Raw genomic sequence first — 19,618 nt, forward strand, 5'->3', positions numbered from 1 at the left:
GTCTGGACGAGGTGGCCGAGTGGTTAAGGCGATGGACTGCTAATCCATTGTGCTCTGCACGCGTGGGTTCGAATCCCATCCTCGTCGTATCATCTTTGGCATTTTTTTCGTTGTTTAATTCTTGCCCTATGTTAAGTTTTGAGAATTCGTGATTGGATTTCGTATTATCATTAGGCCATCAAATTGCCCTTGATCGTCACTGGGTTGGCCGAGTGGTTAAGGTGTTGGACTTAACTTCCAATGGACAGTTGTCTGCCTGCGTTCGAACCCCACAACCAGTAAAATGTTGTTATTTTCGTTGCATATTCTGCACCACTGCTATCGATCTGATGTTTGCTCGAGTGGAAAAGACTGACGAAATTGTACATTTGTATTTCATTTTGTACTGAGATGTTTGTGAAACTTCTGCTGAATGACAAGATTTATTTGTAAGTGGAGTATTTCGTACATCAAACACATTGCTTTAATTGGAAAATTGGCCTTCGTCTGGACGAGGTGGCCGAGTGGTTAAGGCGATGGACTGCTAATCCATTGTGCTCTGCACGCCTGGGTTCGAATCCCATCCTCGTCGTGTCATCTTTTGTACTCTTTTTGGTTGTTAAATCTTGCACTATGTTAAGTTTTGAGGATTCGTGATTGGATTTCGTATTATCATTGGGCAATCAAATTGCCCTTAATCGTCACTGGGTTGGCCGAGTGGTTAAGGCGTTGGACTTAAGTTCCAATGGACAGTTGTCCGCGTGGGTTCGAACCCCACACCCAGTAAAATGTTATTATTTTCGTTGCATATTCTGCACCACTGCTATCGATCTGATGTGTGCTCGAGTGGAAAAGACTGACGAAATTGTACATTTGTATTTCATTTTGTACTGAGATGTTTGTCAAACTTCTGCTGAATGACAACATTTATTTTCAAGTGGAGTATTTCGTACATCAAACACATTGCTTTAATTCGAAAATGGACCTTCGTCCGAACGAGGTGGCCGAGTGGTTAAGGCGATGGACTGCTAATCCATTGTGCTCTGCACGCGTGGGTTCGAATCCCATCCTCGTCGTATCATCTTTGGTACTCTTTTTGGTTGTTTAATCTGGCCCTATGTTAAGTTTTAAGAGTTCGTGATTGGATTTCGTATTATCATTTGACAATCAAATTGCCCTTGTTAGTCACTGGGTTGGCCGAGTGGTTAAGGCGTTGGACTTAAGTTCCAATGGACAGTTGTCCGCGTGGGTTCGAACCCCACACCCAGTAAAATGTTGTTATTTTCGTTGCATATTCTGCACCACTGCTATCGATCTGATGTGTGCTCGAGTGGAAAAGACTGACGAAATTGTACATTTGTATTTCATTTTGTACTGAGATGTTTGTCAAACTTCTGCTGAATGACAACATTTATTTTCAAGTGGAGTATTTCGTACATCAAACACATTGCTTTAATTCGAAAATGGACCTTCGTCCGAACGAGGTGGCCGAGTGGTTAAGGCGATGGACTGCTAATCCATTGTGCTCTGCACGCGTGGGTTCGAATCCCATCCTCGTCGTATCATCTTTGGTACTCTTTTTGGTTGTTTAATCTGGCCCTATGTTAAGTTTTAAGAGTTCGTGATTGGATTTCGTATTATCATTTGACAATCAAATTGCCCTTGATCGTCACTGGGTTGGCCGAGTGGTTAAGGCGTTGGACTTAAGTTCCAATGGACAGTTGTCCGCGTGGGTTCGAACCCCACACCAAGTAAACTGTTGTTATTTTCGTTGCATATTCTGCACGACTGCTATCGATCTGATGTGTGCTCGAGTGGAAAAGACTGACGAAATTGTACATTTGTATTTCATTTTGTACAGAGATGTTTGTCAAATTTCTGCTGAATGACAACATTTATTTTCAAGCGGAGTATTTCGTACATCAAACACACTGCTTTAATTGGAAAATTGGCCTTCGTCTGGACGAGGTGGCCGAGTGGTTAAGGCGATGGACTGCTAATCCATTGTGCTCTGCACGCGTGGGTTCGAATCCCATCCTCGTCGTATCATCTTTGGCATTTTTTTCGTTGTTTAATTCTTGCCCTATGTTAAGTTTTGAGAATTCGTGATTGGATTTCGTATTATCATTAGGCCATCAAATTGCCCTTGATCGTCACTGGGTTGGCCGAGTGGTTAAGGTGTTGGACTTAACTTCCAATGGACAGTTGTCTGCCTGCGTTCGAACCCCACAACCAGTAAAATGTTGTTATTTTCGTTGCATATTCTGCACCACTGCTATCGATCTGATGTTTGCTCGAGTGGAAAAGACTGACGAAATTGTACATTTGTATTTCATTTTGTACTGAGATGTTTGTGAAACTTCTGCTGAATGACAAGATTTATTTGTAAGTGGAGTATTTCGTACATCAAACACATTGCTTTAATTGGAAAATTGGCCTTCGTCTGGACGAGGTGGCCGAGTGGTTAAGGCGATGGACTGCTAATCCATTGTGCTCTGCACGCCTGGGTTCGAATCCCATCCTCGTCGTGTCATCTTTTGTACTCTTTTTGGTTGTTAAATCTTGCACTATGTTAAGTTTTGAGAATTCGTGATTGGATTTCGTATTATCATTGGGCAATCAAATTGCCCTTAATCGTCACTGGGTTGGCCGAGTGGTTAAGGCGTTGGACTTAAGTTCCAATGGACAGTTGTCCGCGTGGGTTCGAACCCCACACCCAGTAAAATGTTATTATTTTCGTTGCATATTCTGCACCACTGCTATCGATCTGATGTGTGCTCGAGTGGAAAAGACTGACGAAATTGTACATTTGTATTTCATTTTGTACTGAGATGTTTGTCAAACTTCTGCTGAATGACAACATTTATTTTCAAGTGGAGTATTTCGTACATCAAACACATTGCTTTAATTCGAAAATGGACCTTCGTCCGAACGAGGTGGCCGAGTGGTTAAGGCGATGGACTGCTAATCCATTGTGCTCTGCACGCGTGGGTTCGAATCCCATCCTCGTCGTATCATCTTTGGTACTCTTTTTGGTTGTTTAATCTGGCCCTATGTTAAGTTTTAAGAGTTCGTGATTGGATTTCGTATTATCATTTGACAATCAAATTGCCCTTGTTAGTCACTGGGTTGGCCGAGTGGTTAAGGCGTTGGACTTAAGTTCCAATGGACAGTTGTCCGCGTGGGTTCGAACCCCACACCCAGTAAAATGTTGTTATTTTCGTTGCATATTCTGCACCACTGCTATCGATCTGATGTGTGCTCGAGTGGAAAAGACTGACGAAATTGTACATTTGTATTTCATTTTGTACTGAGATGTTTGTCAAACTTCTGCTGAATGACAAGATTTATTTGTAAGTGGAGTATTTCGTACATCAAACACATTGCTTTAAGTGGAAAATTGGCCTTCGTCGGGTCAAATTTGCCGAGTGTTAAGGCGATGCACTGCTAATCCATTGCGCTCTGCACGCGTGGGTTCGAATCCCATCCTCGACGTATCATATTTGGTACTCTTTTTGGTTGTTTAATCTGGCCCTATGTTAAGTTTTAAGAGTTCGTGATTGGATTTCGTATTATCATTTGACAATCAAATTGCCCTTGATAGTCACTGGGTTGGCCGAGTGGTTAAGGCGTTGGACTTAAGTTCCAATGGACAGTTGTCCGCGTGGGTTCGAACCCCACACCCAGTAAATTGTTGTTATTTTTGTTGCATGTTCTGCATGAGTGCTATCGATCTGATGTGTGCTCGAGTGGAAAAGACTGACGAAATTGTACATTTGTATTTCATTTTGTACTGAGATGTTTGTCAAACTTCTGCTGAATGACAAGATTTATTTGTAAGTGGAGTATTTCGTACATCAAACACATTGCTTTAATTGGAAAATTGGCCTTCGTCTGGACGAGGTGGCCGAGTGGTTAAGGCGATGGACTGCTAATCTATTGTGCTCTGCACGCGTGGGTTCGAATCCCATCCGCGTCGTATCATCTTTGGTACTTTTTTTGGTTGTTTAATTCTTGCCCTATGTTAAGTTTTGAGAATTCGTGATTGGATTTCGTATTATCATTGGGCCATCAAATTGCCCTTGATCGTCACTGGGTTGGCCGAGTGGTTAAGGCGTTGGACTTATGTTCCAATGGACAGTTGTCCGCCTGCGTTCGAACCCCACACCAAGTAAATTGTTGTTATTTACGTTGCATATTCTGCACGACTGCTATCGATCTGATGTGTGCTCGAGTGGAAAAACTGACGAAATTGTACATTTGTATTTCATTTTGTACTGAGATGTTTGTGAAACTTCTGCTGAATGACAAGATTTATTTGTAAGTGGAGTATTTCGTACATCAAACACATTGCTTTAATTGGAAAATTGGCCTTCGTCGGGTCAAATTTGCCGAGTGTTAAGGCGATGCACTGCTAATCCATTGCGCTCTGCACGCGTGGGTTCGAGTCCCATCCTCGTCGTATCATCTTTGATACTCTTTTTGGTTGTTTAATCTGGCCCTATGTTAAGTTTTAAGAGTTCGTGATTGGATTTCGTATTATCATTTGACAATCAAATTGCCCTTGATAGTCACTGGGTTGGCCGAGTGGTTAAGGCGTTGGACTTAAGTTCCAATGGACAGTTGTCCACGTGGGTTCGAACCCCACACCCAGTAAATTGTTGTTATTTTTGTTGCATGTTCTGCATGAGTGCTATTGATCTGATGTGTGCTCGAGTGGAAAAGACTGACGAAATTGTACATTTGTATTTGATTTTGTACTGAGATGTTTGTCAAACTTCTGCTGAATGACAAGATTTATTTGTAAGTGGAGTATTTCGTACATCAAACACATTGCTTTAATTGGAAAATTGGCCTTCGTCTGGACGAGGTGGCCGAGTGGTTAAGGCGATGGACTGCTAATCCATTGTGCTCTGCACGCGTGGGTTCGAATCCCATCCTCGTCGTGTCATCTTTGGTACTCTTTTTGGTTGTTAAATCTTGCACTATGTTAAGTTTTGAGAATTCGTGATTGGATTTCGTATTATCATTGGGCCATCAAATTGCCCTTAATCGTCACTGGGTTGGCCGAGTGGTTAAGGTGTTGGACTTAAGTTCCAATGGACATTTGTCTGCCTGCGTTCGAACCCCACACCCAGTAAAATGTTGTTATTTTCGTTGCATATTCTGTACCACTGCTATCGATCTGATGTGTGCTCGAGTGGAAAAGACTGACGAAATTGTACATTTGTATTTCATTTTGTACTGAGATGTTTGTCAAACTTCTGCTGAATGACAAGATTTATTTGTAAGTGGAGTGTTTCGTACATCAAACACATTGCTTTAATTGGAAAATTGGCCTTCGTCGGGTCAAATTTGCCGAGTGTTAAGGCGATGCACTGCTAATCCATTGCGCTCTGCACGCGTGGGTTCGAGTCCCATCCTCGTCGTATCATCTTTGGTACTCTTTTTGGTTGTTTAATCTGGCCCTATGTTAAGTTTTAAGAGTTCGTGATTGGATTTCGTATTATCATTTGACAATCAAATTGCCCTTGATAGTCACTGGGTTGGCCGAGTGGTTAAGGCGTTGGACTTAAGTTCCAATGGACAGTTGTCCGCGTGGGTTCGAACCCCACACCCAGTAAATTGTTGTTATTTTTGTTGCATGTTCTGCATGAGTGCTATCGATCTGATGTGTGCTCGAGTGGAAAACTGACGAAATTGTACATTTATCTTACATTTTGTACAGAGAAGTTTCTCAAATTTCTGCTGAATGACAACATTTATTTTCAAGTGGAGTATTTCGTACATCAAACACACTGCTTTAATTGGAAAATTGGCCTTTGTCTGGACGAGGTGGCCGAGTGGTTAAGGCGATGGACTGCTAATCCATTGTGCTCTGCACGCGTGGGTTCGAATCCCATCCGCGTCGTATCATCTTTGGTACTCTTTTTGGTTGTTTAATTCTTGTCCTATGTTAAGTTTTGAGATTTCGTGATTGGATTTCGTATTATCATTAGGCCATCAAATTGCCCTTGATCGTCACTGGGTTGGCCGAGTGGTTAAGGCGTTGGACTTAAGTTCCAATGGACAGTTGTCCGCGTGGGTTCGAACCCCACACCCAGTAAAATGTTGTTATTTTCGTTGCATATTCTGCACCACTGCTATCGATCTGATGTGTGCTCGAGTGGAAAAGACTGACGAAATTGTACATTTGTATTTGATTTTGTACTGAGATGTTTGTCAAACTTCTGCTGAATGACAAGATTTATTTGTAAGTGGAGTGTTTCGTACATCAAACACATTGCTTTAATTGGAAAATTGGCCTTCGTCGGGTCAAAGCTGCCGAGTGTTAAGGCGATGCACTGCTAATCCATTGCGCTCTGCACGCGTGGGTTCGAGTCCCATCCTCGTCGTATCATCTTTGGTACTCTTTTTGGTTGTTTAATCTGGCCCTATGTTAAGTTTTAAGAGTTCGTGATTGGATTTCGTATTATCATTTGACAATCAAATTGCCCTTGATAGTCACTGGGTTGGCCGAGTGGTTAAGGCGTTGGACTTTAGTTCCAATGGACAGTTGTCCGCCTGGGTTCGAACCCCACACCCAGTAAATTGTTGTTATTTTTGTTGCATGTTCTGCATGAGTGCTATCGATCTGATGTGTGCTCGAGTGGAAAACTGACGAAATTGTACATTTATCTTACATTTTGTACAGAGATGTTTGTCAAATTTCTGCTGAATGACAACATTTATTTTCAAGTGGAGTAGTTCGTACATCAAACACACTGCTTTTATTGGAAAATTGGCCTTCGTCTGGACGAGGTGGCCGAGTGGTTAAGGCGATGGACTGCTAATCCATTGTGCTCTGCACGCGTGGGTTCGAATCCCATCCTCGTCGTATCATCTTTGGCACTTTTTTGGTTGTTTAATTCTTGCCCTATGTTAAGTTTTGAGAATTCGTGATTGGATTTCGTATTATCATTGGGCAATCAAATTGCCCTTGATCGTCACTGGGTTGGCCGAGTGGTTAAGGCGTTGGACTTATGTTCCAATGGACAGTTGTCCGCGTGGGTTCGAACCCCACACCCAGTAAATTGTCCTTATTTCCGTTGCATATTCTGCACGACTGCTATCGATCTGATGTGTGCTCGAGTGGAAAAGAGTGACTAAATTGTACATTTGTATTTCATTTTGTACTGAGATGTTTGTCAAACTTCTGCTTAATGACAAGATTTATTTTCAAGTGGAGTATTTCGTACATCAAACACATTGCTTTAATTGGAAAATTGGCCTTCGTCGGGTCAAAGTTGCCGAGTGTTAAGGCGATGGACTGCTAATCCATTGTGCTCTGCACGCGTGGGTTCGAATCCCATCCTCGTCGTATCAACTTTGGTACTCTTTTTGGTTGTTTAATCTGGCCCTATGTTAAGTTTTAAGAGTTCGTGATTGGATTTCGCATGATCATGTGGTAATCAAACTGCCCTTGATCGTCACTGGGTTGGCCGAGTGGTTAAGGCGTTGGACTTAAGTTCCAATGGACAGTTGTCCGCGTGGGTTCGAACCCCACACCCAGTAAAATGTTGTTATTTTCGTTGCATATTCTGCACCACTGCTATCGATCTGATGTGTGCTCGAGTGGAAAAGACTGACGAAATTGTACATTTATCTTACATTTTGTACAGAGATGTTTGTCAAATTTCTGCTGAATGACAAGATTTATTTTCAAGTGGAGTATTTCGTACATCAAACACATTGCTTTAATTCGAAAATGGACCTTCGTCCGGACGAGGTGACCGAGTGGTTAAGGCGATGGACTGCTAATCCATTGTGCTCTGCACGCGTGGGTTCGAATCCCATCCTCGACGTATCATCTTTGGTACTCTTTTTGGTTGTTTAATCTGGCCCTATGTTAAGTTTTAAGAGTTCGTGATTGGATTTCGTATTATCATTTGGCAATCAAATTGCCCTTGATAGTCACTGGGTTGGCCGAGTGGTTAAGGCGTTTGACTTAAGTTCCAATGGACAGTTGTCCGCGTGGGTTCGAACCCCACACCAAGTAAACTGTTGTTATTTTCGTTGCATATTCTGCACGACTGCTATCGATCTGATGTGTGCTCGAGTGGAAAAGACTGACGAAATTGTACATTTGTATTTCATTTTGTACAGAGATGTTTGTCAAATTTCTGCTGAATGACAACATTTATTTTCAAGTGGAGTATTTCGTACATCAAACACACTGCTTGAATTGGAAAATTGGCCTTCGTCTGGACGAGGTGGCCGAGTGGTTAAGGCGATGGACTGCTAATCCATTGTGCTCTGCACGCGTGGGTTCGAATCCCATCCTCGTCGTGTCATCTTTGGTACTCTTTTTGGTTGTTAAATCTTGCACTATGTTAAGTTTTGAGAATTCGTGATTGGATTTCGGATTATCATTGGGCCATCAAATTGCCCTTAATCGTCACTGGGTTGGCCGAGTGGTTAAGGCGTTGGACTTAAGTTCCAATGGACAGTTGTCCGCCTGCGTTCCAACCCCACACCAAGTAAACTGTTGTTATTTTCGTTGCATATTTTGCACGACTGATGTCGATCTGATGTGTGCTCGAGTGGAAAAGACTGACGAAATTGTACATTTATCTTACATTTTGTACAGAGATGTTTGTCAAATTTCTGCTCAATGACAACATTTATTTTCAAGTGGAGTATTTCGTACATCAAAAAATTGCTTTCATTCGAAAATGGACTTTCGTCCGGATGAGGTGGCCGAGTGGTTGAGGCGATGGACTGCTAATCCATTGTGCTCTGCACGCGTGGGTTCGAATCCCATCCTCGTCGTATCATCTTTGGTACTCTTTTTGGTTGTTTAATCTTGCCCTATGTTAAGTTTTGAGAATTCGTGATTGGATTTCGTATTATCATTGGGCCATCAAATTGTCCTTAATCGTCACTGGGTTGGCCGAGTGGTTAAGGCGTTGGACTTAAGTTCCAATGGACAGTTGTCCGCGTGGGTTCGAACCCCACACCAAGTAAACTGTTGTTATTTTCGTTGCATATTCTGCACGACTGCTATCGATCTGATGTGTGCTCGAGTGGAAAAGACTGACGAAATTGTACATTTGTATTTCATTTTGTACAGAGATGTTTGTCAAATTTCTGCTGAATGACAACATTTATTTTCAAGTGGAGTATTTCGTACATCAAACACATTGCTTTAATTGGAAAATTGGCCTTCGTCGGGTCAAAGTTGCCGAGTGTTAAGGCGATGGACTGCTAACCCATTGTGCTCTGCCCGCGTGGGTTCGAGTCCCATCCGCGTCGTATCATCTTTGGTACTCATTTTGGTTGTTTAATCTTGCCCTATGTTAAGTTTTGAGAATTCGTGATTGGATTTCGTATTATCATTGGGCAATCAAATTGCCCTTGATCGTCACTGGGTTGGCCGAGTGGTTAAGGCGTTGGACTTAAGTTCCAATGGACAGTTGTCCGCGTGGGTTCGAACCCCACACCCAGTAAATTGTTGTTATTTTTGTTGCATGTTCTGCATGAGTGCTATCGATCTGATGTGTGCTCGAGTGGAAAACCGACGAAATTGTACATTTATCTTACATTTTGTACAGAGATGTTTGTCAAATTTCTGCTGAATGACAAGATTTATTTTCAAGTGGAGTATTTCGTACATCAAACACATTGCTTTAATTCGAAAATGGACTTTCGTCCGGATGAGGTGGCCGAGTGGTTGAGGCGATGGACTGCTAATCCATTGTGCTCTGCACGCGTTGGTTCGAATCCCAGCCTCGTCGTGTCATCTTTGGTACTTTTTTTGGTTGTTTAATCTTGCCCTATGTTAAGTTTTGAGAATTCGTGATTGGATTTCGTATTATCATTGGGCCATCAAATTGCCCTTAATCGTCACTGGGTTGGCCGAGTGGTTAAGGCGTTGGACTTAAGTTCCAATGGACAGTTGTCCGCGTGGGTTCGAACACCACACCCAGTAAATTGTTGTTATTTTTGTTGCATGTTCTGCATGAGTGCTATCGATCTGATGTGTGCTCGAGTGGAAAACTGACGAAATTGTACATTTATCTTACATTTTGTACTGAATTGTTTGTCAAATTTCTGCTGAATGACAACATTTATTTTCAAGTGGAGTATTTCGTACATCAAACACATTGCTTTAATTCGAAAATTGGCCTTCGTCGGGTCAAAGTTGCCGAGTGTTAAGGCGATGGACTGCTAACCCATTGTGCTCTGCCCGCGTGGGTTCGAGTCCCATCCGCGTCGTATCATCTTTGATACTCATTTTGGTTGTTTAATCTTGCCCTATGTTAAGTTTTGAGAATTCGTGATTGGATTTCGTATTATCATTGGGCAATCAAATTGCCCTTGATCGTCACTGGGTTGGCCGAGTGGTTAAGGCGTTGGACTTAAGTTCCAATGGACAGTTGTCCGCGTGGGTTCGAACCCCACACCCAGTAAATTGTTGTTATTTTTGTTGCATGTTCTGCATGAGTGCTATCGATCTGATGTGTGCTCGAGTGGAAAACCGACGAAATTGTACATTTATCTTACATTTTGTACAGAGATGTTTGTCAAATTTCTGCTGAATGACAAGATTTATTTTCAAGTGGAGTATTTCGTACATCAAACACATTGCTTTAATTCGAAAATGGACTTTCGTCCGGATGAGGTGGCCGAGTGGTTGAGGCGATGGACTGCTAATCCATTGTGCTCTGCACGCGTTGGTTCGAATCCCAGCCTCGTCGTGTCATCTTTGGTACTTTTTTTGGTTGTTTAATCTGGCCCTATGTTAAGTTTTGAGAATTCGTGATTGGATTTCGTATTATCATTGGGCCATCAAATTGCCCTTAATCGTCACTGGGTTGGCCGAGTGGTTAAGGCGTTGGACTTAAGTTCCAATGGACAGTTGTCCGCGTGGGTTCGAACACCACACCCAGTAAATTGTTGTTATTTTTGTTGCATGTTCTGCATGAGTGCTATCGATCTGATGTGTGCTCGAGTGGAAAACTGACGAAATTGTACATTTATCTTACATTTTGTACTGAATTGTTTGTCAAATTTCTGCTGAATGACAACATTTATTTTCAAGTGGAGTATTTCGTACATCAAACACATTGCTTTAATTGGAAAATTGGCCTTCGTCGGGTCAAAGTTGCCGAGTGTTAAGGCGATGGACTGCTAACCCATTGTGCTCTGCCCGCGTGGGTTCGAGTCCCATCCGCGTCGTATCATCTTTGGTACTCATTTTGGTTGTTTAATCTTGCCCTATGTTAAGTTTTGAGAATTCGTGATTGGATTTCGCATGATCATTTGGCAATCAAATTGCCCTTGATCGTCACTGGGTTGGCCGAGTGGTTAAGGCGTTGGACTTAAGTTCCAATGGACAGTTGTCCGCGTGGGTTCGAACACCACACCCAGTAAATTGTTGTTATTTTTGTTGCATGTTCTGCATGAGTGCTATCGATCTGATGTGTGCTCGAGTGGAAAACTGACGAAATTGTACATTTATCTTACATTTTGTACTGAGATGTTTGTCAAATTTCTGCTGAATGACAACATTTATTTTCAAGTGGAGTATTTCGTACATCAAACACACTGCTTGAATTGGAAAATTGGCCTTCGTCTGGACGAGGTGGCCGAGTGGTTAAGGCGATGCACTGCTAATCCTTTGCGCTCTGCACGCGTGGGTTCGAATCCCATCCTCGTCGTATCATCTTTGGTACTCTTTTTGGTTGTTTAATCTGGCCCTATGTTAAGTTTTAAGAGTTCGTGATTGGATTTCGTATTATCATTTGACAATCAAATTGCCCTTGATAGTCACTGGGTTGGCCGAGTGGTTAAGGCGTTGGACTTAAGTTCCAATGGACAGTTGTCCGCGTGGGTTCGAACCCCACACCCAGTAAATTGTTGTTATTTTTGTTGCATGTTCTGCATGAGTGCTATCGATCTGATGTGTGCTCGAGTGGAAAACTGACGAAATTGTACATTTATCTTACATTTTGTACTGGGATGTTTATCAAATTTCTGCTGAATGACAACATTTATTTTCAAGTGGAGTATCTCGTACATCAAACACACTGCTTTAATTGGAAAATTGGCCTTCGTCTGGACGAGGTGGCCGAGTGGTTAAGGCGATGGACTGCTAATCCATTGATTTCGTATTATCATTAGGCCATCAAATTGCCCCTGCTCGTCACTGGGTTGGCCGAGTGGTTAAGGCGTTGGACTTAAGTTCCAATGGACAGTTGTCCGCCTGCGTTCGAACCCCACACCCAGTAAATCGTCATTATTTTCGTTGCATATTCTGCACGACTGCTATCGATCTGATGTGTGCTCGAGTGGAAAAGACTGACGAAATTGTACATTTGTATTTCATTTTGTACTGAGATGTTTGTCAAACCTCTGCTGAATGACAAGATTTATTTGTAAGTGGAGTATTTCGTACATCAAACACATTGCTTTAATTGGAAAATTGGCCTTCGTCGGGTCAAAGTTGCCGAGTGTTAAGGCGATGGACTGCTAACCCATTGTGCTCTGCCCGCGTGGGTTCGAGTCCCATCCGCGTCGCATCATCTTTGGTATTCATTTTGGTTGTTTAATCTGGCCCTATGTTAAGTTTTGAGAATTCGTGATTGGATTTCGCATGATCATTTGGCAATCAAATTGCCCTTGATCGTCACTGGGTTGGCCGAGTGGTTAAGGCGTTGGACTTAAGTTCCAATGGACAGTTGTCCGCGTGGGTTCGAACCCCACACCCAGTAAATTGTTGTTATTTTTGTTGCATGTTCTGCATGAGTGCTATCGATCTGATGTGTGCTCGAGTGGAAAACCGACGAAATTGTACATTTATCTTACATTTTGTACAGAGATGTTTGTCAAATTTCTGCTGAATGACAAGATTTATTTTCAAGTGGAGTATTTCGTACATCAAACACATTGCTTTAATTCGAAAATGGACTTTCGTCCGGATGAGGTGGCCGAGTGGTTGAGGCGATGGACTGCTAATCCATTGTGCTCTGCACGCGTTGGTTCGAATCCCAGCCTCGTCGTGTCATCTTTGGTACTTTTTTTGGTTGTTTAATCTTGCCCTATGTTAAGTTTTGAGAATTCGTGATTGGATTTCGTATTATCATTGGGCCATCAAATTGCCCTTAATCGTCACTGGGTTGGCCGAGTGGTTAAGGCGTTGGACTTAAGTTCCAATGGACAGTTGTCCGCGTGGGTTCGAACACCACACCCAGTAAATTGTTGTTATTTTTGTTGCATGTTCTGCATGAGTGCTATCGATCTGATGTGTGCTCGAGTGGAAAACTGACGAAATTGTACATTTATCTTACATTTTGTACTGAATTGTTTGTCAAATTTCTGCTGAATGACAAGATTTATTTTGAAGTGGAGTATTTCGTACATCAAACACATTGCTTTAATTCGAAAATGGACTTTCGTCCGGATGAGGTGGCCGAGTGGTTGAGGCGATGGACTGCTAATCCATTGTGCTCTGCACGCGTGGGTTCGAATCCCATCCTCGTCGTATCATCTTTGGCACTTTTTTGGTTGTTTAATTCTTGCCCTATGTTAAGTTTTGAGAATTCGTGATTGGATTTCGTATTATCATTAGGCCATCAAATTGCCCTTGATCGTCACTGGGTTGGCCGAGTGGTTAAGGCGTTGGACTTATGTTCCAATGGACAGTTGTCCGCGTGGGTTCGAACCCCACACCCAGTAAATTGTCCTTATTTCCGTTGCATATTCTGCACGACTGCTATCGATCTGATGTGTGCTCGAGTGGAAAAGAGTGACTAAATTGTACATTTGTATTTCATTTTGTACTGAGATGTTTGTCAAACTTCTGCTGAATGACAAGATTTATTTTCAAGTGGAGTATTTCGTACATCAAACACATTGCTTTAATTGGAAAATTGGCCTTCGTCGGGTCAAAGTTGCCGAGTGTTAAGGCGATGGACTGCTAATCCATTGTGCTCTGCACGCGTGGGTTCGAATCCCATCCTCGTCGTATCAACTTTGGTACTCTTTTTGGTTGTTTAATCTGGCCCTATGTTAAGTTTTAAGAGTTCGTGATTGGATTTCGTATGATCATGTGGTAATCAAACTGCCCTTGATCGTCACTGGGTTGGCCGAGTGGTTAAGGCGTTGGACTTAAGTTCCAATGGACAGTTGTCCGCGTGGGTTCGAACCCCACACCCAGTAAAATGTTGTTATTTTTGTTGCATGTTCTGCATGAGTGCTATCGATCTGATGTGTGCTCGAGTGGAAAAGACTGACGAAATTGTACATTTATCTTACATTTTGTACAGAGATGTTTGTCAAATTTCTGCTGAATGACAAGATTTATTTTCAAGTGGAGTATTTCGTACATCAAACACATTGCTTTAATTCGAAAAATGACCTTCGTCCGGACGAGGTGGCCGAGTGGTTAAGGCGATGGACTGCTAATCCATTGTGCTCTGCACGCGTGGGTTCGAATCCCATCCTCGACGTATCATCTTTGGTACTCTTTTTGGTTGTTTAATCTGGCCCTATGTTAAGTTTTAAGAGTTCATGATTGGATTTCGTATTATCATTTGGCAATCAAATTGCCCTTGATAGTCACTGGGTTGGCCGAGTGGTTAAGGCGTTTGACTTAAGTTCCAATGGACAGTTGTCCGCGTGGGTTCGAACCCCACACCAAGTAAACTGTTGTTATTTTCGTTGCATATTCTGCACGACTGCTATCGATCTGATGTGTGCTCGAGTGGAAAAGACTGACGAAATTGTACATTTGTATTTCATTTTGTACAGAGATGTTTGTCAAATTTCTGCTGAATGACAACATTTATTTTCAAGTGGAGTATTTCGTACATCAAACACACTGCTTGAATTGGAAAATTGGCCTTCGTCTGGACGAGGTGGCCGAGTGGTTAAGGCGATGGACTGCTAATCCATTGTGCTCTGCACGCGTGGGTTCGAATCCCATCCTCGTCGTGTCATCTTTGGTACTCTTTTTGGTTGTTAAATCTTGCACTATGTTAAGTTTTGAGAATTCGTGATTGGATTTCGGATTACCATTGGGCCATCAAATTGCCCTTAATCGTCACTGGGTTGGCCGAGTGGTTAAGGCGTTGGACTTAAGTTCCAATGGACAGTTGTCCGCCTGCGTTCGAACCCCACACCAAGTAAACTGTTGTTATTTTCGTTGCATATTTTGCACGACTGATGTCGATCTGATGTGTGCTCGAGTGGAAAAGACTGACGAAATTGTACATTTGTATTTCATTTTGTACAGAGATGTTTGTCAAATTTCTGCTGAATGACAACATTTATTTTCAAGTGGAGTATTTCGTACATCAAACACATTGCTTTAATTCGAAAATTGGCCTTCGTCGGGTCAAAGTTGCCGAGTGTTAAGGCGATGGACTGCTAACCCATTGTGCTCTGCACGCGTGGGTTCGAGCCACATCCGCGTCGTATCATCTTTGGTACTCTTTTTGGTTGTTTAATCTGGCCCTATGTTATGTTTTAAGAGTTCGTGATTGGATTTCGTATTATCATTTGGCAATCAAATTCCCCTTGATCGTCACTGGGTTGGCCGAGTGGTTAAGGCGTTGGACTTAAGTTCCAATGGACAGTTGTCCGCGTGGGTTCGAACCCCACACCCAGTAAATTGTTGTTATTTTTGTTGCATGTTCTGCATGAGTGCCATCGATCTGATGTGTGCTCGAGTGGAAAACCGACGAAATTGTACATTTATCTTACATTTTGTACAGAGATGTTTGTCAAATTTCTGCTCAATGACAACATTTATTTTCAAGTGGAGTATTTCGTACATCAAAAAATTGCTTTCATTCGAAAATGGACTTTCGTCCGGATGAGGTGGCCGAGTGGTTGAGGCGATGGACTGCTAATCCATTGTGCTCTGCACGCGTGGGTTCGAATCCCATCCTCGTCGTATCATCTTTGGTACTTTTTTTGGTTGTTTAATCTTGCCCTATGTTAAGTTTTGAGAATTCGTGATTGGATTTCGTATTATCATTGGGCCATCAAATTGTCCTTAATCGTCACTGGGTTGGCCGAGTGGTTAAGGCGTTGGACTTAAGTTCCAATGGACAGTTGTCCGCGTGGGTTCGAACCCCACACCAAGTAAACTGTTGTTATTTTCGTTGCATATTCTGCACGACTGCTATCGATCTGATGTGTGCTCGAGTGGAAAAGACTGACGAAATTGTACATTTGTATTTCATTTTGTACAGAGATGTTTGTCAAATTTCTGCTGAATGACAACATTTATTTTCAAGTGGAGTATTTCGTACATCAAACACATTGCTTTAATTGGAAAATTGGCCTTCGTCGGGTCAAAGTTGCCGAGTGTTAAGGCGATGGACTGCTAACCCATTGTGCTCTGCCCGCGTGGGTTCGAGTCCCATCCGCGTCGTATCATCTTTGGTACTCATTTTGGTTGTTTAATCTTGCCCTATGTTAAGTTTTGAGAATTCGTGATTGGATTTCGTATTATCATTGGGCAATCAAATTGCCCTTGATCGTCACTGGGTTGGCCGAGTGGTTAAGGCGTTGGACTTAAGTTCCAATGGACAGTTGTCCGCGTGGGTTCGAACCCCACACCCAGTAAATTGTTGTTATTTTTGTTGCATGTTCTGCATGAGTGCTATCGATCTGATGTGTGCTCGAGTGGAAAACCGACGAAATTGTACATTTATCTTACATTTTGTACAGAGATGTTTGTCAAATTTCTGCTGAATGACAAGATTTATTTTCAAGTGGAGTATTTCGTACATCAAACACACTGCTTGAATTGGAAAATTGGCCTTCGTCTGGACGAGGTGGCCGAGTGGTTAAGGCGATGGACTGCTAATCCATTGTGCTCTGCACGCGTGGGTTCGAATCCCATCCTCGTCGTGTCATCTTTGGTACTCTTTTTGGTTGTTAAATCTTGCACTATGTTAAGTTTTGAGAATTCGTGATTGGATTTCGGATTACCATTGGGCCATCAAATTGCCCTTAATCGTCACTGGGTTGGCCGAGTGGTTAAGGCGTTGGACTTAAGTTCCAATGGACAGTTGTCCGCCTGCGTTCGAACCCCACACCAAGTAAACTGTTGTTATTTTCGTTGCATATTTTGCACGACTGATGTCGATCTGATGTGTGCTCGAGTGGAAAAGACTGACGAAATTGTACATTTGTATTTCATTTTGTACAGAGATGTTTGTCAAATTTCTGCTGAATGACAACATTTATTTTCAAGTGGAGTATTTCGTACATCAAACACATTGCTTTAATTCGAAAATTGGCCTTCGTCGGGTCAAAGTTGCCGAGTGTTAAGGCGATGGACTGCTAACCCATTGTGCTCTGCACGCGTGGGTTCGAGCCACATCCGCGTCGTATCATCTTTGGTACTCTTTTTGGTTGTTTAATCTGGCCCTATGTTATGTTTTAAGAGTTCGTGATTGGATTTCGTATTATCATTTGGCAATCAAATTCCCCTTGATCGTCACTGGGTTGGCCGAGTGGTTAAGGCGTTGGACTTAAGTTCCAATGGACAGTTGTCCGCGTGGGTTCGAACCCCACACCCAGTAAATTGTTGTTATTTTTGTTGCATGTTCTGCATGAGTGCCATCGATCTGATGTGTGCTCGAGTGGAAAACCGACGAAATTGTACATTTATCTTACATTTTGTACAGAGATGTTTGTCAAATTTCTGCTCAATGACAACATTTATTTTCAAGTGGAGTATTTCGTACATCAAAAAATTGCTTTCATTCGAAAATGGACTTTCGTCCGGATGAGGTGGCCGAGTGGTTGAGGCGATGGACTGCTAATCCATTGTGCTCTGCACGCGTGGGTTCGAATCCCATCCTCGTCGTATCATCTTTGGTACTTTTTTTGGTTGTTTAATCTTGCCCTATGTTAAGTTTTGAGAATTCGTGATTGGATTTCGTATTATCATTGGGCCATCAAATTGTCCTTAATCGTCACTGGGTTGGCCGAGTGGTTAAGGCGTTGGACTTAAGTTCCAATGGACAGTTGTCCGCGTGGGTTCGAACCCCACACCAAGTAAACTGTTGTTATTTTCGTTGCATATTCTGCACGACTGCTATCGATCTGATGTGTGCTCGAGTGGAAAAGACTGACGAAATTGTACATTTGTATTTCATTTTGTACAGAGATGTTTGTCAAATTTCTGCTGAATGACAACATTTATTTTCAAGTGGAGTATTTCGTACATCAAACACATTGCTTTAATTGGAAAATTGGCCTTCGTCGGGTCAAAGTTGCCGAGTGTTAAGGCGATGGACTGCTAACCCATTGTGCTCTGCCCGCGTGGGTTCGAGTCCCATCCGCGTCGTATCATCTTTGGTACTCATTTTGGTTGTTTAATCTTGCCCTATGTTAAGTTTTGAGAATTCGTGATTGGATTTCGTATTATCATTGGGCAATCAAATTGCCCTTGATCGTCACTGGGTTGGCCGAGTGGTTAAGGCGTTGGACTTAAGTTCCAATGGACAGTTGTCCGCGTGGGTTCGAACCCCACACCCAGTAAATTGTTGTTATTTTTGTTGCATGTTCTGCATGAGTGCTATCGATCTGATGTGTGCTCGAGTGGAAAACCGACGAAATTGTACATTTATCTTACATTTTGTACAGAGATGTTTGTCAAATTTCTGCTGAATGACAAGATTTATTTTCAAGTGGAGTATTTCGTACATCAAACACACTGCTTGAATTGGAAAATTGGCCTTCGTCTGGACGAGGTGGCCGAGTGGTTAAGGCGATGGACTGCTAATCCATTGTGCTCTGCACGCGTGGGTTCGAATCCCATCCTCGTCGTGTCATCTTTGGTACTCTTTTTGGTTGTTAAATCTTGCACTATGTTAAGTTTTGAGAATTCGTGATTGGATTTCGGATTACCATTGGGCCATCAAATTGCCCTTAATCGTCACTGGGTTGGCCGAGTGGTTAAGGCGTTGGACTTAAGTTCCAATGGACAGTTGTCCGCCTGCGTTCGAACCCCACACCAAGTAAACTGTTGTTATTTTCGTTGCATATTTTGCACGACTGATGTCGATCTGATGTGTGCTCGAGTGGAAAAGACTGACGAAATTGTACATTTGTATTTCATTTTGTACAGAGATGTTTGTCAAATTTCTGCTGAATGACAACATTTATTTTCAAGTGGAGTATTTCGTACATCAAACACATTGCTTTAATTGGAAAATTGGCCTTCGTCGGGTCAAAGTTGCCGAGTGTTAAGGCGATGGACTGCTAACCCATTGTGCTCTGCACGCGTGGGTTCGAGCCACATCCGCGTCGTATCATCTTTGGTACTCTTTTTGGTTGTTTAATCTGGCCCTATGTTATGTTTTAAGAGTTCGTGATTGGATTTCGTATTATCATTTGGCAATCAAATTCCCCTTGATCGTCACTGGGTTGGCCGAGTGGTTAAGGCGTTGGACTTAAGTTCCAATGGACAGTTGTCCGCGTGGGTTCGAACCCCACACCCAGTAAATTGTTGTTATTTTTGTTGCATGTTCTGCATGAGTGCCATCGATCTGATGTGTGCTCGAGTGGAAAACCGACGAAATTGTACATTTATCTTACATTTTGTACAGAGATGTTTGTCAAATTTCTGCTC

General features: G+C 42.5%; 46 non-coding genes across 46 annotated transcripts; all 46 read left to right on the forward strand.

The window, feature by feature from the left end:
* Positions 1-5: 5 nt before the first annotated feature.
* On the forward strand, positions 6-87 carry Trnas-gcu (transfer RNA serine (anticodon GCU)). The gene has a single exon. It is a non-coding gene; the product is annotated as a tRNA-Ser (tRNA).
* Positions 88-489: 402 nt separating this feature from the next.
* On the forward strand, positions 490-571 carry Trnas-gcu (transfer RNA serine (anticodon GCU)). The gene has a single exon. It is a non-coding gene; the product is annotated as a tRNA-Ser (tRNA).
* A 111-nt stretch (positions 572-682) lies between these two features.
* Positions 683-765, forward strand: Trnal-uaa (transfer RNA leucine (anticodon UAA)). The gene has a single exon. It is a non-coding gene; the product is annotated as a tRNA-Leu (tRNA).
* A 208-nt stretch (positions 766-973) lies between these two features.
* On the forward strand, positions 974-1,055 carry Trnas-gcu (transfer RNA serine (anticodon GCU)). The gene has a single exon. It is a non-coding gene; the product is annotated as a tRNA-Ser (tRNA).
* A 111-nt stretch (positions 1,056-1,166) lies between these two features.
* Positions 1,167-1,249, forward strand: Trnal-uaa (transfer RNA leucine (anticodon UAA)). Its single transcript has one exon. It is a non-coding gene; the product is annotated as a tRNA-Leu (tRNA).
* Positions 1,250-1,457: 208 nt separating this feature from the next.
* Trnas-gcu (transfer RNA serine (anticodon GCU)) lies at positions 1,458-1,539 on the forward strand. The gene has a single exon. It is a non-coding gene; the product is annotated as a tRNA-Ser (tRNA).
* A 111-nt stretch (positions 1,540-1,650) lies between these two features.
* Trnal-uaa (transfer RNA leucine (anticodon UAA)) lies at positions 1,651-1,733 on the forward strand. The gene has a single exon. It is a non-coding gene; the product is annotated as a tRNA-Leu (tRNA).
* A 208-nt stretch (positions 1,734-1,941) lies between these two features.
* Positions 1,942-2,023, forward strand: Trnas-gcu (transfer RNA serine (anticodon GCU)). The gene has a single exon. It is a non-coding gene; the product is annotated as a tRNA-Ser (tRNA).
* Positions 2,024-2,425: 402 nt separating this feature from the next.
* Positions 2,426-2,507, forward strand: Trnas-gcu (transfer RNA serine (anticodon GCU)). The gene has a single exon. It is a non-coding gene; the product is annotated as a tRNA-Ser (tRNA).
* A 111-nt stretch (positions 2,508-2,618) lies between these two features.
* On the forward strand, positions 2,619-2,701 carry Trnal-uaa (transfer RNA leucine (anticodon UAA)). Its single transcript has one exon. It is a non-coding gene; the product is annotated as a tRNA-Leu (tRNA).
* Positions 2,702-2,909: 208 nt separating this feature from the next.
* Positions 2,910-2,991, forward strand: Trnas-gcu (transfer RNA serine (anticodon GCU)). Its single transcript has one exon. It is a non-coding gene; the product is annotated as a tRNA-Ser (tRNA).
* Positions 2,992-3,102: 111 nt separating this feature from the next.
* Trnal-uaa (transfer RNA leucine (anticodon UAA)) lies at positions 3,103-3,185 on the forward strand. Its single transcript has one exon. It is a non-coding gene; the product is annotated as a tRNA-Leu (tRNA).
* Positions 3,186-3,585: 400 nt separating this feature from the next.
* Trnal-uaa (transfer RNA leucine (anticodon UAA)) lies at positions 3,586-3,668 on the forward strand. Its single transcript has one exon. It is a non-coding gene; the product is annotated as a tRNA-Leu (tRNA).
* A 208-nt stretch (positions 3,669-3,876) lies between these two features.
* Trnas-gcu (transfer RNA serine (anticodon GCU)) lies at positions 3,877-3,958 on the forward strand. Its single transcript has one exon. It is a non-coding gene; the product is annotated as a tRNA-Ser (tRNA).
* A 112-nt stretch (positions 3,959-4,070) lies between these two features.
* Positions 4,071-4,153, forward strand: Trnai-uau (transfer RNA isoleucine (anticodon UAU)). The gene has a single exon. It is a non-coding gene; the product is annotated as a tRNA-Ile (tRNA).
* Positions 4,154-4,552: 399 nt separating this feature from the next.
* On the forward strand, positions 4,553-4,635 carry Trnal-uaa (transfer RNA leucine (anticodon UAA)). Its single transcript has one exon. It is a non-coding gene; the product is annotated as a tRNA-Leu (tRNA).
* Positions 4,636-4,843: 208 nt separating this feature from the next.
* Trnas-gcu (transfer RNA serine (anticodon GCU)) lies at positions 4,844-4,925 on the forward strand. Its single transcript has one exon. It is a non-coding gene; the product is annotated as a tRNA-Ser (tRNA).
* A 594-nt stretch (positions 4,926-5,519) lies between these two features.
* Positions 5,520-5,602, forward strand: Trnal-uaa (transfer RNA leucine (anticodon UAA)). Its single transcript has one exon. It is a non-coding gene; the product is annotated as a tRNA-Leu (tRNA).
* A 206-nt stretch (positions 5,603-5,808) lies between these two features.
* Positions 5,809-5,890, forward strand: Trnas-gcu (transfer RNA serine (anticodon GCU)). Its single transcript has one exon. It is a non-coding gene; the product is annotated as a tRNA-Ser (tRNA).
* Positions 5,891-6,002: 112 nt separating this feature from the next.
* Trnal-uaa (transfer RNA leucine (anticodon UAA)) lies at positions 6,003-6,085 on the forward strand. The gene has a single exon. It is a non-coding gene; the product is annotated as a tRNA-Leu (tRNA).
* Positions 6,086-6,774: 689 nt separating this feature from the next.
* Trnas-gcu (transfer RNA serine (anticodon GCU)) lies at positions 6,775-6,856 on the forward strand. The gene has a single exon. It is a non-coding gene; the product is annotated as a tRNA-Ser (tRNA).
* A 111-nt stretch (positions 6,857-6,967) lies between these two features.
* On the forward strand, positions 6,968-7,050 carry Trnai-uau (transfer RNA isoleucine (anticodon UAU)). The gene has a single exon. It is a non-coding gene; the product is annotated as a tRNA-Ile (tRNA).
* Positions 7,051-7,450: 400 nt separating this feature from the next.
* Positions 7,451-7,533, forward strand: Trnal-uaa (transfer RNA leucine (anticodon UAA)). Its single transcript has one exon. It is a non-coding gene; the product is annotated as a tRNA-Leu (tRNA).
* Positions 7,534-8,225: 692 nt separating this feature from the next.
* Positions 8,226-8,307, forward strand: Trnas-gcu (transfer RNA serine (anticodon GCU)). Its single transcript has one exon. It is a non-coding gene; the product is annotated as a tRNA-Ser (tRNA).
* A 401-nt stretch (positions 8,308-8,708) lies between these two features.
* Positions 8,709-8,790, forward strand: Trnas-gcu (transfer RNA serine (anticodon GCU)). Its single transcript has one exon. It is a non-coding gene; the product is annotated as a tRNA-Ser (tRNA).
* Positions 8,791-8,901: 111 nt separating this feature from the next.
* On the forward strand, positions 8,902-8,984 carry Trnal-uaa (transfer RNA leucine (anticodon UAA)). The gene has a single exon. It is a non-coding gene; the product is annotated as a tRNA-Leu (tRNA).
* A 400-nt stretch (positions 8,985-9,384) lies between these two features.
* Trnal-uaa (transfer RNA leucine (anticodon UAA)) lies at positions 9,385-9,467 on the forward strand. Its single transcript has one exon. It is a non-coding gene; the product is annotated as a tRNA-Leu (tRNA).
* Positions 9,468-10,347: 880 nt separating this feature from the next.
* Positions 10,348-10,430, forward strand: Trnal-uaa (transfer RNA leucine (anticodon UAA)). The gene has a single exon. It is a non-coding gene; the product is annotated as a tRNA-Leu (tRNA).
* A 1,362-nt stretch (positions 10,431-11,792) lies between these two features.
* On the forward strand, positions 11,793-11,875 carry Trnal-uaa (transfer RNA leucine (anticodon UAA)). Its single transcript has one exon. It is a non-coding gene; the product is annotated as a tRNA-Leu (tRNA).
* A 776-nt stretch (positions 11,876-12,651) lies between these two features.
* Trnal-uaa (transfer RNA leucine (anticodon UAA)) lies at positions 12,652-12,734 on the forward strand. Its single transcript has one exon. It is a non-coding gene; the product is annotated as a tRNA-Leu (tRNA).
* Positions 12,735-13,422: 688 nt separating this feature from the next.
* Positions 13,423-13,504, forward strand: Trnas-gcu (transfer RNA serine (anticodon GCU)). The gene has a single exon. It is a non-coding gene; the product is annotated as a tRNA-Ser (tRNA).
* Positions 13,505-13,615: 111 nt separating this feature from the next.
* Trnai-uau (transfer RNA isoleucine (anticodon UAU)) lies at positions 13,616-13,698 on the forward strand. Its single transcript has one exon. It is a non-coding gene; the product is annotated as a tRNA-Ile (tRNA).
* A 400-nt stretch (positions 13,699-14,098) lies between these two features.
* Trnal-uaa (transfer RNA leucine (anticodon UAA)) lies at positions 14,099-14,181 on the forward strand. Its single transcript has one exon. It is a non-coding gene; the product is annotated as a tRNA-Leu (tRNA).
* Positions 14,182-14,389: 208 nt separating this feature from the next.
* Positions 14,390-14,471, forward strand: Trnas-gcu (transfer RNA serine (anticodon GCU)). Its single transcript has one exon. It is a non-coding gene; the product is annotated as a tRNA-Ser (tRNA).
* Positions 14,472-14,873: 402 nt separating this feature from the next.
* Positions 14,874-14,955, forward strand: Trnas-gcu (transfer RNA serine (anticodon GCU)). The gene has a single exon. It is a non-coding gene; the product is annotated as a tRNA-Ser (tRNA).
* A 594-nt stretch (positions 14,956-15,549) lies between these two features.
* On the forward strand, positions 15,550-15,632 carry Trnal-uaa (transfer RNA leucine (anticodon UAA)). The gene has a single exon. It is a non-coding gene; the product is annotated as a tRNA-Leu (tRNA).
* A 205-nt stretch (positions 15,633-15,837) lies between these two features.
* Positions 15,838-15,919, forward strand: Trnas-gcu (transfer RNA serine (anticodon GCU)). The gene has a single exon. It is a non-coding gene; the product is annotated as a tRNA-Ser (tRNA).
* A 111-nt stretch (positions 15,920-16,030) lies between these two features.
* On the forward strand, positions 16,031-16,113 carry Trnal-uaa (transfer RNA leucine (anticodon UAA)). Its single transcript has one exon. It is a non-coding gene; the product is annotated as a tRNA-Leu (tRNA).
* Positions 16,114-16,513: 400 nt separating this feature from the next.
* Trnal-uaa (transfer RNA leucine (anticodon UAA)) lies at positions 16,514-16,596 on the forward strand. The gene has a single exon. It is a non-coding gene; the product is annotated as a tRNA-Leu (tRNA).
* Positions 16,597-16,802: 206 nt separating this feature from the next.
* On the forward strand, positions 16,803-16,884 carry Trnas-gcu (transfer RNA serine (anticodon GCU)). The gene has a single exon. It is a non-coding gene; the product is annotated as a tRNA-Ser (tRNA).
* Positions 16,885-17,478: 594 nt separating this feature from the next.
* Positions 17,479-17,561, forward strand: Trnal-uaa (transfer RNA leucine (anticodon UAA)). Its single transcript has one exon. It is a non-coding gene; the product is annotated as a tRNA-Leu (tRNA).
* Positions 17,562-17,766: 205 nt separating this feature from the next.
* Trnas-gcu (transfer RNA serine (anticodon GCU)) lies at positions 17,767-17,848 on the forward strand. Its single transcript has one exon. It is a non-coding gene; the product is annotated as a tRNA-Ser (tRNA).
* Positions 17,849-17,959: 111 nt separating this feature from the next.
* Trnal-uaa (transfer RNA leucine (anticodon UAA)) lies at positions 17,960-18,042 on the forward strand. The gene has a single exon. It is a non-coding gene; the product is annotated as a tRNA-Leu (tRNA).
* A 400-nt stretch (positions 18,043-18,442) lies between these two features.
* Trnal-uaa (transfer RNA leucine (anticodon UAA)) lies at positions 18,443-18,525 on the forward strand. The gene has a single exon. It is a non-coding gene; the product is annotated as a tRNA-Leu (tRNA).
* A 206-nt stretch (positions 18,526-18,731) lies between these two features.
* Trnas-gcu (transfer RNA serine (anticodon GCU)) lies at positions 18,732-18,813 on the forward strand. The gene has a single exon. It is a non-coding gene; the product is annotated as a tRNA-Ser (tRNA).
* A 594-nt stretch (positions 18,814-19,407) lies between these two features.
* On the forward strand, positions 19,408-19,490 carry Trnal-uaa (transfer RNA leucine (anticodon UAA)). The gene has a single exon. It is a non-coding gene; the product is annotated as a tRNA-Leu (tRNA).
* Positions 19,491-19,618: the final 128 nt, after the last annotated feature.

This window comes from Phallusia mammillata, chromosome 4 (genome assembly GCF_965637545.1).
Source record: "Phallusia mammillata chromosome 4, kaPhaMamm4.hap1.1, whole genome shotgun sequence".
In the NCBI taxonomy this organism is placed as follows: Eukaryota; Metazoa; Chordata; class Ascidiacea; order Phlebobranchia; family Ascidiidae; genus Phallusia; species Phallusia mammillata.